Source organism: Protobothrops mucrosquamatus, unplaced genomic scaffold (assembly GCF_001527695.2).
Source record: "Protobothrops mucrosquamatus isolate PMUCROS unplaced genomic scaffold, P.Mucros_1.0 scaffold13, whole genome shotgun sequence".
In the NCBI taxonomy this organism is placed as follows: domain Eukaryota; kingdom Metazoa; phylum Chordata; class Lepidosauria; order Squamata; family Viperidae; genus Protobothrops; species Protobothrops mucrosquamatus.
In genome coordinates this window covers 2,705,099-2,717,917 of record NW_015386400.1, presented here as the reverse complement: position 1 = coordinate 2,717,917, position 12,819 = coordinate 2,705,099, and the positions used below count along the sequence as shown (strand labels likewise).

Below are 12,819 nucleotides of genomic sequence, written 5' to 3'. Positions count from 1 at the left end.
GTCTATTGCTTACAATTTAAACACAGGGCCATGTGCATCTTTAATTATTTTGTATGTTACACTGCAAGCTTTAATCAGTTAAACCTTTTATCAAATTAAAATGTAATAAGCTTTATAATCAAATTAAAAGATCATTTTAATATTAATTATTCTAGATGTCTGCTTTTCCTCAAATGATAAGATAAAAGCCTGAATAGGTTTCATGGACATCTACAAATTGCTTACTACTACTTAGCAGGTGAAAATCTTCTACCCATGTGGTTTCATCCTGCAGTTGGCCCTTGATTTACAACCGTTTGTTTAGTGACAGTTAGAAGTTACAACAACACTGAAAAAAGTGACTTATGACTATGTTTCACACTTATGATTGTTGCAGCATCCCTATGGTTATGTGATCAAAATTCAGACCCTGGGAAACTGACTCCTTTCTGACAGTTGCAGTGTCCCCGGGTCATATGATCCCCATTTGCGATCTTTGACAAGCAAAGTCAATAAGGAAGCCAGATTCACTTAATAATAATAATAATAATAGTAAAGTTGGAAGGGACCTTGGAGGTCATCTAGTCCAACCCCCTCGAGTCCGTCCTTTGGGATATGGTAAAGCCTGTTTACCGACAGGTCAGAGAAGAATTTTTGAAGGTCACAACCTCGTAAGTGGCGAAGACCTCCGTCCAACAAGGTGACCAATTAACAAGATTGACAGTCCTTCATTCTCCTTAGTTCTAGATTGCTTCTCTCCTTGATTAGTTTCCATCCTTTGCTTCTTGTCCTGCCTTCAGGTACTTTGAAAAATAGCTTGACTCCCTCTTCTTTATGGCAGCCCTTGAGATATTGGAACACTGCTATCATGTCCCCCCTCGTCCTTCTCTTCGTTAAAGTAGACATACCCAATTCCAGCAGCCGTTCCTTATATGTTTTAGCCTCCAGTCCCCTAATCATTGTTGTTGCTCTTCTCTGTACTCTTTCTAGAGTCTCAACATCTTTTTTATATCGTGGTGACCAAAACTGGATGCAGTATTCCAAGTGTGGCCTTACCAAGGCAGTGTAAAGTGGTATTAATACTTCATGTGATCTTGATTCTATCCCTCTGTTAATGCAGCCCAGCACTGTGTTGGCCTTTTTGGCAGCTGCAGCACACTGCTGGCTCATATTTAGGTGATTGTCCACAAGGACTCTGAGGTCCCTCTCACAGTTACTACTATTGAGCAAGGTACCCCCTATACTATACCTGTGCATTTGGTTTTTCTTGCCTAAATGTAGAACCTTGCTTTTTTCAACATTGAATTTCATTTTCTTAGATAGCGCCCAGTGTTCAAGTCTGTCCAGATCCTTCTGTATCTTAAGCCTGTCTTCTGGAGTGTTGGCTATTCCTGCCAGCTTGGTGTCGTCTGCAAATTTGATGAGTTCCCCATCTATCCCCTCGTCCAAATCGTTGATATAGATGTTGAAGAGCACTGGGCCCAGAACAGAGCCCTGGGGCACCCCACTATACACTTCTCTCCATGTAGATGCGGTTCCATTGAGGACCACACGCTGAGTACGGCCGGTCAGCCAGCTACGAATCCATCTGATGTGATGCTGTCTGCCCCACATTTTTCTATCTTGTCAAGTAGTAGGTTGTGATCTACTTTATCAAATGCCTTACTGAAGTCCAAGTTAAATTATGTCCACAGCATTCCTCTGATCCACTAATTTTGTCACTTGGTCAAAGAATGCAATAAGATTTGTCTGGCATGATCTATTTTTGACAAACCCATGTTGGCTTTTAGTAATGACTTTGTTTGCCTCTAGGTGTTTGTTGATTCATTGTTTGATTATCTTTTCCAGGATCTTCCCAGGTATTGAGGTCAGGCTGATAGGTCTGTAATTTCCTGGACCCATTTTTTTCCCTTTTTTGTAGATGGGAACTACATCAGCTCTTTTCCAGTCTTCTGGTAGTTCCCCAGTGCTCCAGGATCTTTGAAAAATATAGTTCAGTGGTTCTGAGATCACATCTGCCAGTTCCTTGACTTGGAACCCCACATTAGGTAGACCAGGACCGCTAAACTTGAGCAGATCCGACCTGTCCACGAGTGAATGGTAAAAGAACGGATAGAATTGAACACAAAGATAAGACAAAAAATACCGTGATAAAAACTATCCAAGGTCTGTTTTTTCCCTTTGTGTAAAGACAGATGCAAAAAACGAGTTAAATAGTTCTGCTTTCTCTCTGTTGCTTGTCACCTTGCCACTTTCACCCACTAATGGACCAATCATTTCCTTCACTTTTTTCTTGTTTTTTACGTGTTGAAAGAAGCTTTTTTTGTTATTTTTGACTTTGGTCGCAAGCCTTAGTTCATTTTGAGCCTTGGCTTTCCTTACTTCATCTTTGCAGGCTTGGGCTATTTGCTGATATTCTGACTTAGTTATGTGCCCCTCTTTCCACTTTCTATACTTGTCCTTTTTATCTTTCAATTTGTCAGAGAGGTCTTTATGCAGCCATGCTGGTTTCTTTTGAGAGCTGTTATTTTTCCTCTTTGTTGGTATTGTGCTAGACTGGGCTTCTATTATCTCATTTTTCAAAATTTCCCAAGCTTCTTGAGTTGTTTTCCCCTTGAGGATTCTCATCCATGGAATCCTTCCCAAGCCCTCTCTTAGTTTATTGAAATTAGCTCTCTTGAAGTCCAAGACTCTAGTTTGACTGTGTTCTATTGCCTGTGCTTCCATAATGTTGAATTCCAATATTGCATGATCACTTCCTCCCAGGGTTCCTATGGCTTCAACACCTTCTATCATTTCATTTCTGTTAGTGAGAATTAGATCCAAAATGGCTAATCCCCTAGTTCCTTCTCTACTTTTTGGGAGACAAAGTTGTCTGCTAGGTTTGCCAGGAACCTGTTTGATCTTCCACTTGGTGCAGAATTTGTCTCCCAGTTGATGTCAGGGTAGTTAAAGTCCCCTATTACTATTGTGATGTGCTTCCTACATACCTTAGTTAGCTGACTAGCAAAAAGTTCATCTATTTCCTCTGTTTGGTTGGGTGGCCTGTAGTATACACCTATGGCAATGTCATTTCCCCCCTTTTTATATTGACCCAAATGCATTCAAGACAGTTTTTATCATTGTTGTGCTCTATTTATATAGAGATGTAGTTATTTCTTATATAGAGAGCAACTCCACCTCCTCTTTTATTTGGTCTGTTTTTTTTTAATAATTTAAATCCCTCTAGCTGTGTTCCATGTGTGGGTTTCATCCCACCATGTTTCCGTAATGGCAACAATATCATATCTGCCCTCATTAACCTGAATTTCTAGTTCACCCTGTTTGCTGTTCATACTCTGTGCATTGGTGTATAGACATTTGAGTCCTTTATGACTGGCCCTGTGTTTACTTTCTACATAACCTGTGTGGTGTCTGAGTTCCCCTATTGTCTTACCACCTATTTGGTTAGTGCACTTTGTGTGGCACTCACTATTAGAGGCTTGATTTTTCTTGACAGCAAGGTTGGTATTCTTACATGCACTGATAGCCCTATAACATGCACTGATAGCCCTACTTAACAACCTTGTTACTATTCACTTAATAACTGTGGCAAGAAAGCTTGTAAAATGGGACAAAACTCATTTAACTGTCTCGCTTAACAATAGAAATTATAGTCTCAGTTGTGGTTGGAAGTTAAAGACTACCTGTATTTACTAAGAAAGATGCCCATATATATTTTCTTAAATACACTGCTTCAGATTTCATCTCCAATTTCAACAGCAGAAGCACAATATGACCCTGATAGGTTAAGACAGGGGTAGGCAACCTTGGATCTTTTATGACTCGTGGACTTCAACTCCCAGAATTCCTGAGCCAGCTGGCTGAGGAATTCTGGAAGTTGAAGTCCACAAGTCATAAAAGAGCCAAGGTTGCCTATCCCTGGATTAAGACATTGGAGGTCCTGGTGGACTATTGCTTAAATAAAAGCCAGCAGTGTGCTGCAGCTACCAAAAAAACTAATGCAATGCTAGGCTGCATCAACAAAGGAATAGCATCAAGATCACAGGAAGCAATAGTATCACTCCATACTGCGCTAGTGACACCAATTCCGAATACGGCATCCAGCTCTGATCACAATACAAAAAAGCTGAAGCCCTAGAAAGATTGCTGGGAAGAGCAACAAAAATGATGAGGGATTTAAAGACTAACTTGTATAATGAATGACTAAGGGAACTAGATACTTAGCTTAAGGAAGAAATGGCTTAGGGAGGTCACATGATAGGTGTTTTCTAATACTTGGAAGGGCTGTCATAGGGAAGTGGGGTTGACTTATTCTCCATAATATCTGAGGTCAGGACAAGTAGCAATGGATGGAAGTTTGTCAGAGGTAAATCCATCCTGAACTAAGGAGAAATTTCCTGATAGTGAAAAAAAATATCAATGGAATAGCTTGTTTCCCAGAATTGTGGGTATACCATCACTGGAGATTTTCAAGAAAAGATTGGATAATCATTTGTCTAGGACAGGGATCCCCAACCCCTGGTCCACGGACCAATACCAGTCCACAAAAGCAAACAAAGCCCTATCCGTGGGATGCAGGCAACACACAAAACCATGCACTCTTCCTTTTTCCACGGAACCAGTCCCTGGTGCCCAAAAGGCTGGGGACCTCTGTTATAGGATGTATAAGGACCCCCAGTTGGGCAGGGGGGTGGAGTAGGAGGCCTCCCAGGTCGCTTCCAGCTCTATGATTTTATGATTCTCAAAAAAAAAATATGGGAAGGATAAATCATTACTCTGACTGGCAGCTACAAAAAAAATTAGTAAAATCACCAAGTAAAGCTGATCTACCATGGGAAAGACACAATATCAATGTAGTAAATGTTAAATCATATAAATGATTGGCTTTGGGGATAATACAAAATGCATTATACAATCTTACAGCATTTAGATGTCTATATGTGCCTTAAATTTTGTGCAACAAAAGTCAATGCTGTGTTGAAAACTTCCTTATTTGTTTTCCATTTCTATTGTAAAACCATGAGTAAGTTATGAAATCAACAATTTAGCAAATCTAAGCTTTTAGACTATGACTAGCACTAATACTTTCTTTAGTTTTTCATATAGTAGTCAAGAAATGTAACCACTGAATAAAGCTTCTTTTTCATTTAGTCATAGTGCTTGAAATAGAAGATGAAATTTTGCATAGTTGCCCAGAAACAAAACAGAAGTCAGTAGCAAACTATTACTATACTTTGCCAAACAAATAACATGGATGTGTCTATTAGTCATTAGGATTTAAACTTAATTATAGGAAAACATTACTAATTTATTGAATAAATCAGTGATGCTGAATAAAATGTTTTACATTTGGTTTTAAGCACACTAAAGAGATTATGTACATTTCACATGTACCTCAAGGTTTAATGAAGAGTAGGAAATCTATTTACCTATTTAACTATGAATGCTTGCATGTATATAAGAAGCTGCTTAGGAGAATATATGGAAAATTACTTCAATTAGCAAAAGCAGTAAAACTTACAAATGAAACTTGATCTGTATTTAGCAACTAAAATAAAAGAGAACTTTAAACTTAAACTTAATTTAAAAATATTAATTATTAAGAGAAGCACTTTAAAATATCACTGACATTTATTTTAAGTCAAGCATTCCTTAATTAAAAGTACACTGAATTGTTAGGTACAGCCTGAAACAACTGACAATAATCTAACTAGGATTTTATTCATTCGCTTAAAATTGTTATAATAAAATCACAAGAACTGAGAAGTGCTTATTTTTTTATGCAGTCTTGCCCAGTGCTTTTTTTCTTTAAAAAAAAAAAAAAGGTGCCAGAACTCATACACGTCATACCACCCGCCTTGCCTACCCTACAAGGTTCCATCCAAAAAAGGTGCTGGAACTCCGTTCTGGGCTTCTATGAGAAAAAAAGCCCTGGTCTTGCCCATACTGATATATAATTAAGGTATTCTGATAAATAATATATGAATACAATGCTATATGCCTTTCTGTAGTTCACCCCTTTATGTTCACCTATTTCATCCCTTCTGTTTTGCTGAATGTTCACAATCAAGTGGCAAGGGCCAACTGTAAAGTCAACAACGAAAATAAAATTTAATAAATGTATTAAAAATGTTTACAAATCCGCTCACAAACCTATCTGCTTCTTAACAAGAGTAAGAAAAAAACTTTTCTAATGTTATACTGTTTTGCCATGGCCTCCTTCTTCTGTGGTTTACAATCAATGTATACAAAAGATACTATGACTAGCCAAACAAACAATATTATACAGATTTTATCTGTATAGATCTGATGATCTATGAGGGTCATCCAAAATTTCTCACCATCCACCATCATTTATGTTACAGTATTCAACTAGAATCCTGGAAGTTTGAGAAAAGATTTTTGTTGCCCTTTTCGTTAGTAATGAAAACTTGTCAGAGTCAAAAATTAGAGTCTACAAGGAATCTGTAAATTCCTAGGCTTAGATATTTCCCCTCCTTTTTCTAAGTATCATATCTTCATTATGCACAAATAGTACTAAGCCTTAACGTATAACCTACAGGTTACCTACGGAACCATCCTCCTCCCATTACATCAGCTTCTCTCACACAGTCAGACAGGGAAGGCATGTTGTAGACCCTGCCAGTTAAGGAATTCCTACTGGTAGGATCTAGGAAGAGAGCCTTCTCTGTTATGGCCCCCGCCCTCTGAAGTATTCTTTCCCTGGAGGTGGGATACTCTCCTGGCCTTTCAAAAAGGAGACACGGTTCGGCTGCCTCATGTGGGGAGCCCAGGAGAGCTTGCAGGCGTGTGGCTGGTTAGACCCCTGAAAGCCCTTTCTTCGCCCTTCAACTAATTTTAATATCCAGCCTCCTTTTACATTTTTAATTTTTAAAAAACTTTTATATGTACTGTTTTATAGTCTAACGTAATCTAACATTTCATTCAATCTCTCACTGAGGGAGAGATGGGGGGATACAGAAATGTCTCTGTGTGTGAGTATATGTATGTATGTATGTATGTATGTATGTATGTATGTATGTATGTATGTATGTATGTATACACACATATATTTCTGTATCCATTTATCTCTCTCTCTCTCTCTCTCTCTCTCTCTCTCTCTCTCTCTCTCTCTCTCTGTGTGTGTGTGTGCGTGTGCATATAAAGAGAGAGGGACATGATTCCTCTAATGAACTATGAGAAATTCTAAACATTTAACAATATTTAGAAGATGAAGAGATATTAATTCCCTACCAAACCAGTACTTTCCAACAACAAATACTGATAAATATAAAGCATATTAGCAGAGCTCACTTACACAAATCATAAGACTGATGCATAAGATCTCTCAGCTAACATTTTTAAGTGATTCATCCCAGGAAATTTATGATACAGCTCTGAATCAGCTGCAGCATTCTAATATCTACAATAGATTTCCTTCTGTTCATAGTAATAATGCTCAAGCTTAAGGCATTTTTTTAAACATTTGAATAAAATATCAAATTTTTATTTTATTTATTTGTCAAACTTATATGCTGCTCATCTCGCTGTTCAAGACGACACTGAGTGGCTTACAACATAATAAAACATATAGAACTAAAACAATTATAAAAACTCATATACAATCAAGGAAACCAAAAAACCACAGGTTTAGAGTGCAGAGGTGGTGGTAGCTTCTTTTACTACAGTAGCCATCTCTAGTCCACAGCTTCTCTTTCAGAGTCCCATGCCAACTGGAGTAGCAAAATTTAAGGCATTTCCTAAAGGCCAGAGGGGAGGACCTCACCTCCTGCACCAAGATGTTCCAACGGCCAGGAGCTACGGCAGAAAAGACTTTTCTCCTGGATCTTACTAGCTACAATTCTTGGCTGATAGGGTCTGTAGTATGCTTCTTCTGCCAGCTGAGGCAGACCAATCCCATTGGGGGAAGATGGCACCTCAGATATGTTAGACATATGCCATAAAGGGCTTTAGAAATAATAACTAACATCTTAAATTGAAGCCAGAAATAGATCGGCAACCAGCGCAGCTCACATAATAGGAGTGTTACATGCTATCTTAGGGGCCTCCAAAATTTAAGCGCTGCTGCATTATCTTTATTAAATAAACATGCAATCTGCTCTGAAATCAACCTATACTAGTACTGTATCTGTTAGAGAGGAACTAGATTAAAAATAGAAAACACAAGAGTCCAAATACCTTAACTCTTCTTTTGTTAAACCGGAAAGTACAAATGGGTTTAACTCTTAAAGTTATTTTCTTTTGTTTCTCATAAATCCAAAAACCAATTTCATTAAACATATTCTTAACTTTGTTGTGGAAGAGCTGATAAGAAACCCAAGAGAAGTTTAGAGTTGTGACAGTAGAAAAATGGAATGAAAAACCAAGTATAAATTTCTTCAGTTATTATTATTCTTCAATATTATTTTGGAGAAGCATTATCAGAAAGAGATTCTGAAATCAAAGTCCTTTTTTCTTATCTATTTTTTCTGACACTGAGACCATCATAAGCATCTACTTAATCACCAACATATATACAACCTGCAAGGCCTTATAAAGAAGCTAGGATAGATAGATAGATAGATAGATAGATAGATAGATAGATAGATAGATAGATAGATAGATAGATAGATAGAGATGGACGGATATGAACAATTTCAATTAAAAAGGCTGTTTCAATCTTATCCTTCTGTGCTTTCTTTAAGTATATTCTTTACTAGTATATTTCTGTCTAAGCATATTATATAATATCCTTCTCACATAATCAATATTTCCAGCAAGTAGTCTATTATTTTTTCTCATCCACAGTCTTTTTAATTTCATCATTTCATTAAGCATCATTTTCCATTCTTCCCGGCAGCATATACAGCATGTAACAAAACATATTTCTGTGGAACTCTGTAACTCTGCACTAAGCAACTTTCACATCCACTTTCCTTACTACCACTTAAAATTCATTCTGTTGATAGTTTATCAAATACTTCTGCTTATAGGACTCATGTTTTCTATTTCTGAAGTCATCCTACTTTCTAGTTTTTTTTTTCACTCCTTTCCTTTTCTTCTGTGTGCATTTTTTACCTAGACCCATTTTTAATACTATCAAATAATGAAATGTTTCAGATTTAGAATCCCTGATGTCATTCACTAATCCTCTCAATCTTTCAGTGTAATCACTGAAATAATTCATGTTTTTCTAACTATTACTTTCTCATGCATCTGAATGAATAAACTGATGCTGATATTTTTATTTTATTTCCACGGCAAATGGTATGAACCCTTTATTCATCTTACACTTGAAGTCAAAACCTTTTGTATGCCATGAACATAATCAGAAAGGCCTGCTTTGATCAATTTCACAGATTGCACTTTTTTTTTTTTGTTAACACAGAGAAAGTATACAAAAGGTTACTATTCTTACTCATTGTCCCAAAGATGCTTTTTCAAACAGCAACCGGACTTTGTTTTGCTTTGAAGACATTTCGCTTCTCATCCAAGAAGCTTCTTCAGTTCTGAAGAAGCTTCTTGGATGAAAAGCGAAACATCTTCAAGGGAAAAACAAAAAAAGTTCAGTTGCCTTTTGAAAAAGCACTTTGGGGCAACCATGACCTGGATGAGTAGGAATCTCCATAGACATTCTTACTAATTCTTATACCACATGTAAAATTCTCTGCTAAGAATTAGGGTTGTTAGGGCACATTTTAGCCAATATACCACAAACTTCAATCAAAACCCAATTTTAAAGGTAAGTGCAAATGTTGAACTACAAAAGTTAAGAACTTTGGTTTTCACTGAATGATATGCAATATAAATTATAACCAATAAATCATAACTAATAAAATAAATTAACAAAATAATTTAGTATTATTTTGTGAATATGCATTTCTTAAGGAATCCATATAATTGACTTCCAACAATATAAATTTTGACTCACAAATACTTATGAGGCTTACATTGCTCAAAATACTTTTCTTTAGCATGATCTCTAACTGAACTCACAAAGCAGACTTTTTAATGATTTTAAGTCATTAATACTTTAAGCCAATTCAGCCATTATACTAAACCATATGGTTCGCTTAGCAGTGAGACTGTTTCCATGCATTTGCTGCCTCAAGCTGTGAGTATGTGCAGCTAATAAACTATCCAACATATCTAACATACATAAATATTGGACTGGTTTGTCTGTAAGAAGAAGCCAGAAAACAGTTATTAACATCCATCTCCCAAATAGTTTTTGTAGATTTTTGTACATCAAACTTTAACTTTAGATAAACATGTAACATAGTCATGAATTAAAGACCTACATTCCATTTATCCAGAAAGAGAAAAAAAGAATATTGTAAGATAAGTGCAAGAGAACCAAAATATCAGATTAAATAAATAAAACAAAGCATACAATCCAACGAATAAGTCAGTGATAAGTAATTACTGTAGGTACTTAAATCTCTCTGCTTTCAAATCCATCAATTTTATCAAGAATATTATTTGAGACAGAAAAGGGTTTACCATCTGCCATTTGATATAGGGTAAAGGATGGTTCTCATCTCAGTTCCTCAAAGCCATATGTCAGCATCAACAGTTTTGATCATAATTAGCATTTGTGATGGCTCTAAGCACAAATACAGTCAATAGGAAGAAATTTATCTACCAGATGACATAGGAACAAATTGTACTATATATCATAAAAACATTTATACCTTTGTGCTCTATCAAAAATATATTAAAATTAAAGATGAGAATGGTCTTGCTGAAATTTAGAAGACTTAAAAATGATCTCATAATGTTTTATGACTTTTACAGATAATTTTGATGATGGCAAAATGATTAGGCATATAAAATGCCTAATCATTCTGCCAAATCAAAATTATCCGTAAAAGTCATAAAACATTATGAGATCATGTTTAAGTGCTCTCCTAAATTTCAGCAAGAGCAGATCTTGTTCCTCTGCAGCAGGCATGTAAAACACGTGACGTTACGTGACATCGTGCAACATATCGTGACTTTTTCCCCATTGCCGGCAATGGGGTGGGCGCGATTTCAGCATGACGCATCCGGCCCGCAGGCCAGCAATTTGACATGCCTGCTCTGCAGTAACAATCTGCAAAATCAATGTGCTCATGGTGAGACGTACAAAAAATGCTCTATTATCTATTTAAAAGTAGAAGGCAGGCAAGCAGCCTTTCTGGTAACTTGGGCCTAACCACACTAAGAATGCTGAAACAAATATATTTAGAAACTAACTACAATCATGCAGTTATTGACTAACAACATCCAGTTTTTCAAGTAATGCATACTGCCAAAATCAAAACTTGAGGATACCAAAGTGTGTGTTATCACTTGCAACAGATTTATTTTCTTCAGGAAAAAGTATATCTGGTTTATTAGCAAAAGCTGAAAAAAGCCTCTTTTCATACAAATGTTACATGACTGCTTAGTATCAATGCTGGATTCAGAAGGATCTCAGACCATGAACAAATCTTGTAAATCCACAAGAACCATACCATCCAAGGTATACGGTGCTGAAAACCACCACAAAGATCATTCAGGTGTTAGTGAATGCAGAATATTTGGGATTTTGTGTTCAATTAAGATCTCTGCTGTCACTTGAAAGGACACTAACTTCTTACAAGTATTGCATGCTTAGTATAACTATTTGCAAGGAGATAATATATAACAGAGGTGTCAAACTCCCAATGTCACATGACGTGTCGCGACATATCGTGACTTTTTTTCCATTGCTGGCAATGGGGTGGGAGTGGCTTCGCCATGACGCATCTGGCCTGCAGGCCAGCAGTTATATGATATACATTGTCTTCCACAGGAACTAAAACTACCCGCTATGTCTTGTTTCACCATACCCAAATCTTAATTGATGACAGGAGTATGGAGCCTGTCATCGGTTAAGGTTTTAAGACAATTACATATTTTGCGAGCCTTATGGGGATGGTTCCAAAGCTGATGTTAGATGTCTCCATGTCCATGTACAGTCACTTTCCTGAAACTTGCACACATTGCAAAGTACCTCCTTGCGCTGCCCTAATACAACAAGAACATTTGCAACACAACTCTTTTTATATCTTCTTTCTTATTACAAATTACCTTCTAGTCCATGTTTTGCCATCTTTGACTGTCAATTTTTCAGACTGAAACCTATACAAATTCGGGACAGAATCCCCAGAAGAGCATTGAAGTTAAGTATGCATAAGAAATATATTTTCTCCAAGTAATCAATTTCTACCCCTCTATTATTTCAGAAAGAATAGGCCTGGAACATGCACTTGCCAAGGTAACATGTAGTTCTGCTTGAATTCTGACTTAATCAGGCTGCTTGTCACATGGCTTTTAAATGTAGCGTATCTTTGGCTATGATTACCTACAATTTTCTAGTCTTCTATAAACTTTAAATGTAAAATTCCTCTTTCTAGTTGTAGTTTTGTTTGCTCTAGATATTAGTACTAGAGCAAAGATTAGTACACACCAATCTTGGGGTGTCTTAAAATTAACTGAATACAAGACTTCAGCTATACCAATATATCCAAACTAGAGGATATATATGCCTTCCCACTGGATCCACAAGGGGTAGAATGTTGATTATGCTATCATGACTACTATAATAATAATAATAATAATAATTTAATTTATATATACCGCCCTTCTCCCGTAGGACTCAGGGCGGTGCACAGCATATTAAAACAGATACAAACAAAATACATCAAAAAACAAAAAACCCCCATAAAACCAAATTAAAAGCCAAATATTGGAAGCTGTGTGTCAATTAAAATTTTCTTAAAATCATCCCTACCTAAAATCCTCCCTAGGTCAGGCCCGCTTGCTGGAAAA

The 12,819-nt window shown here is 36.7% G+C and overlaps 1 protein-coding gene across 1 annotated transcript in view; it reads right to left on the bottom strand.

Moving 5' to 3' along the window:
• ARHGAP12 (Rho GTPase activating protein 12) overlaps positions 1-12,819 on the bottom strand; it is a 49,611-nt gene that overhangs the window by 30,175 nt on the left and 6,617 nt on the right. The window lies entirely within an intron of this gene.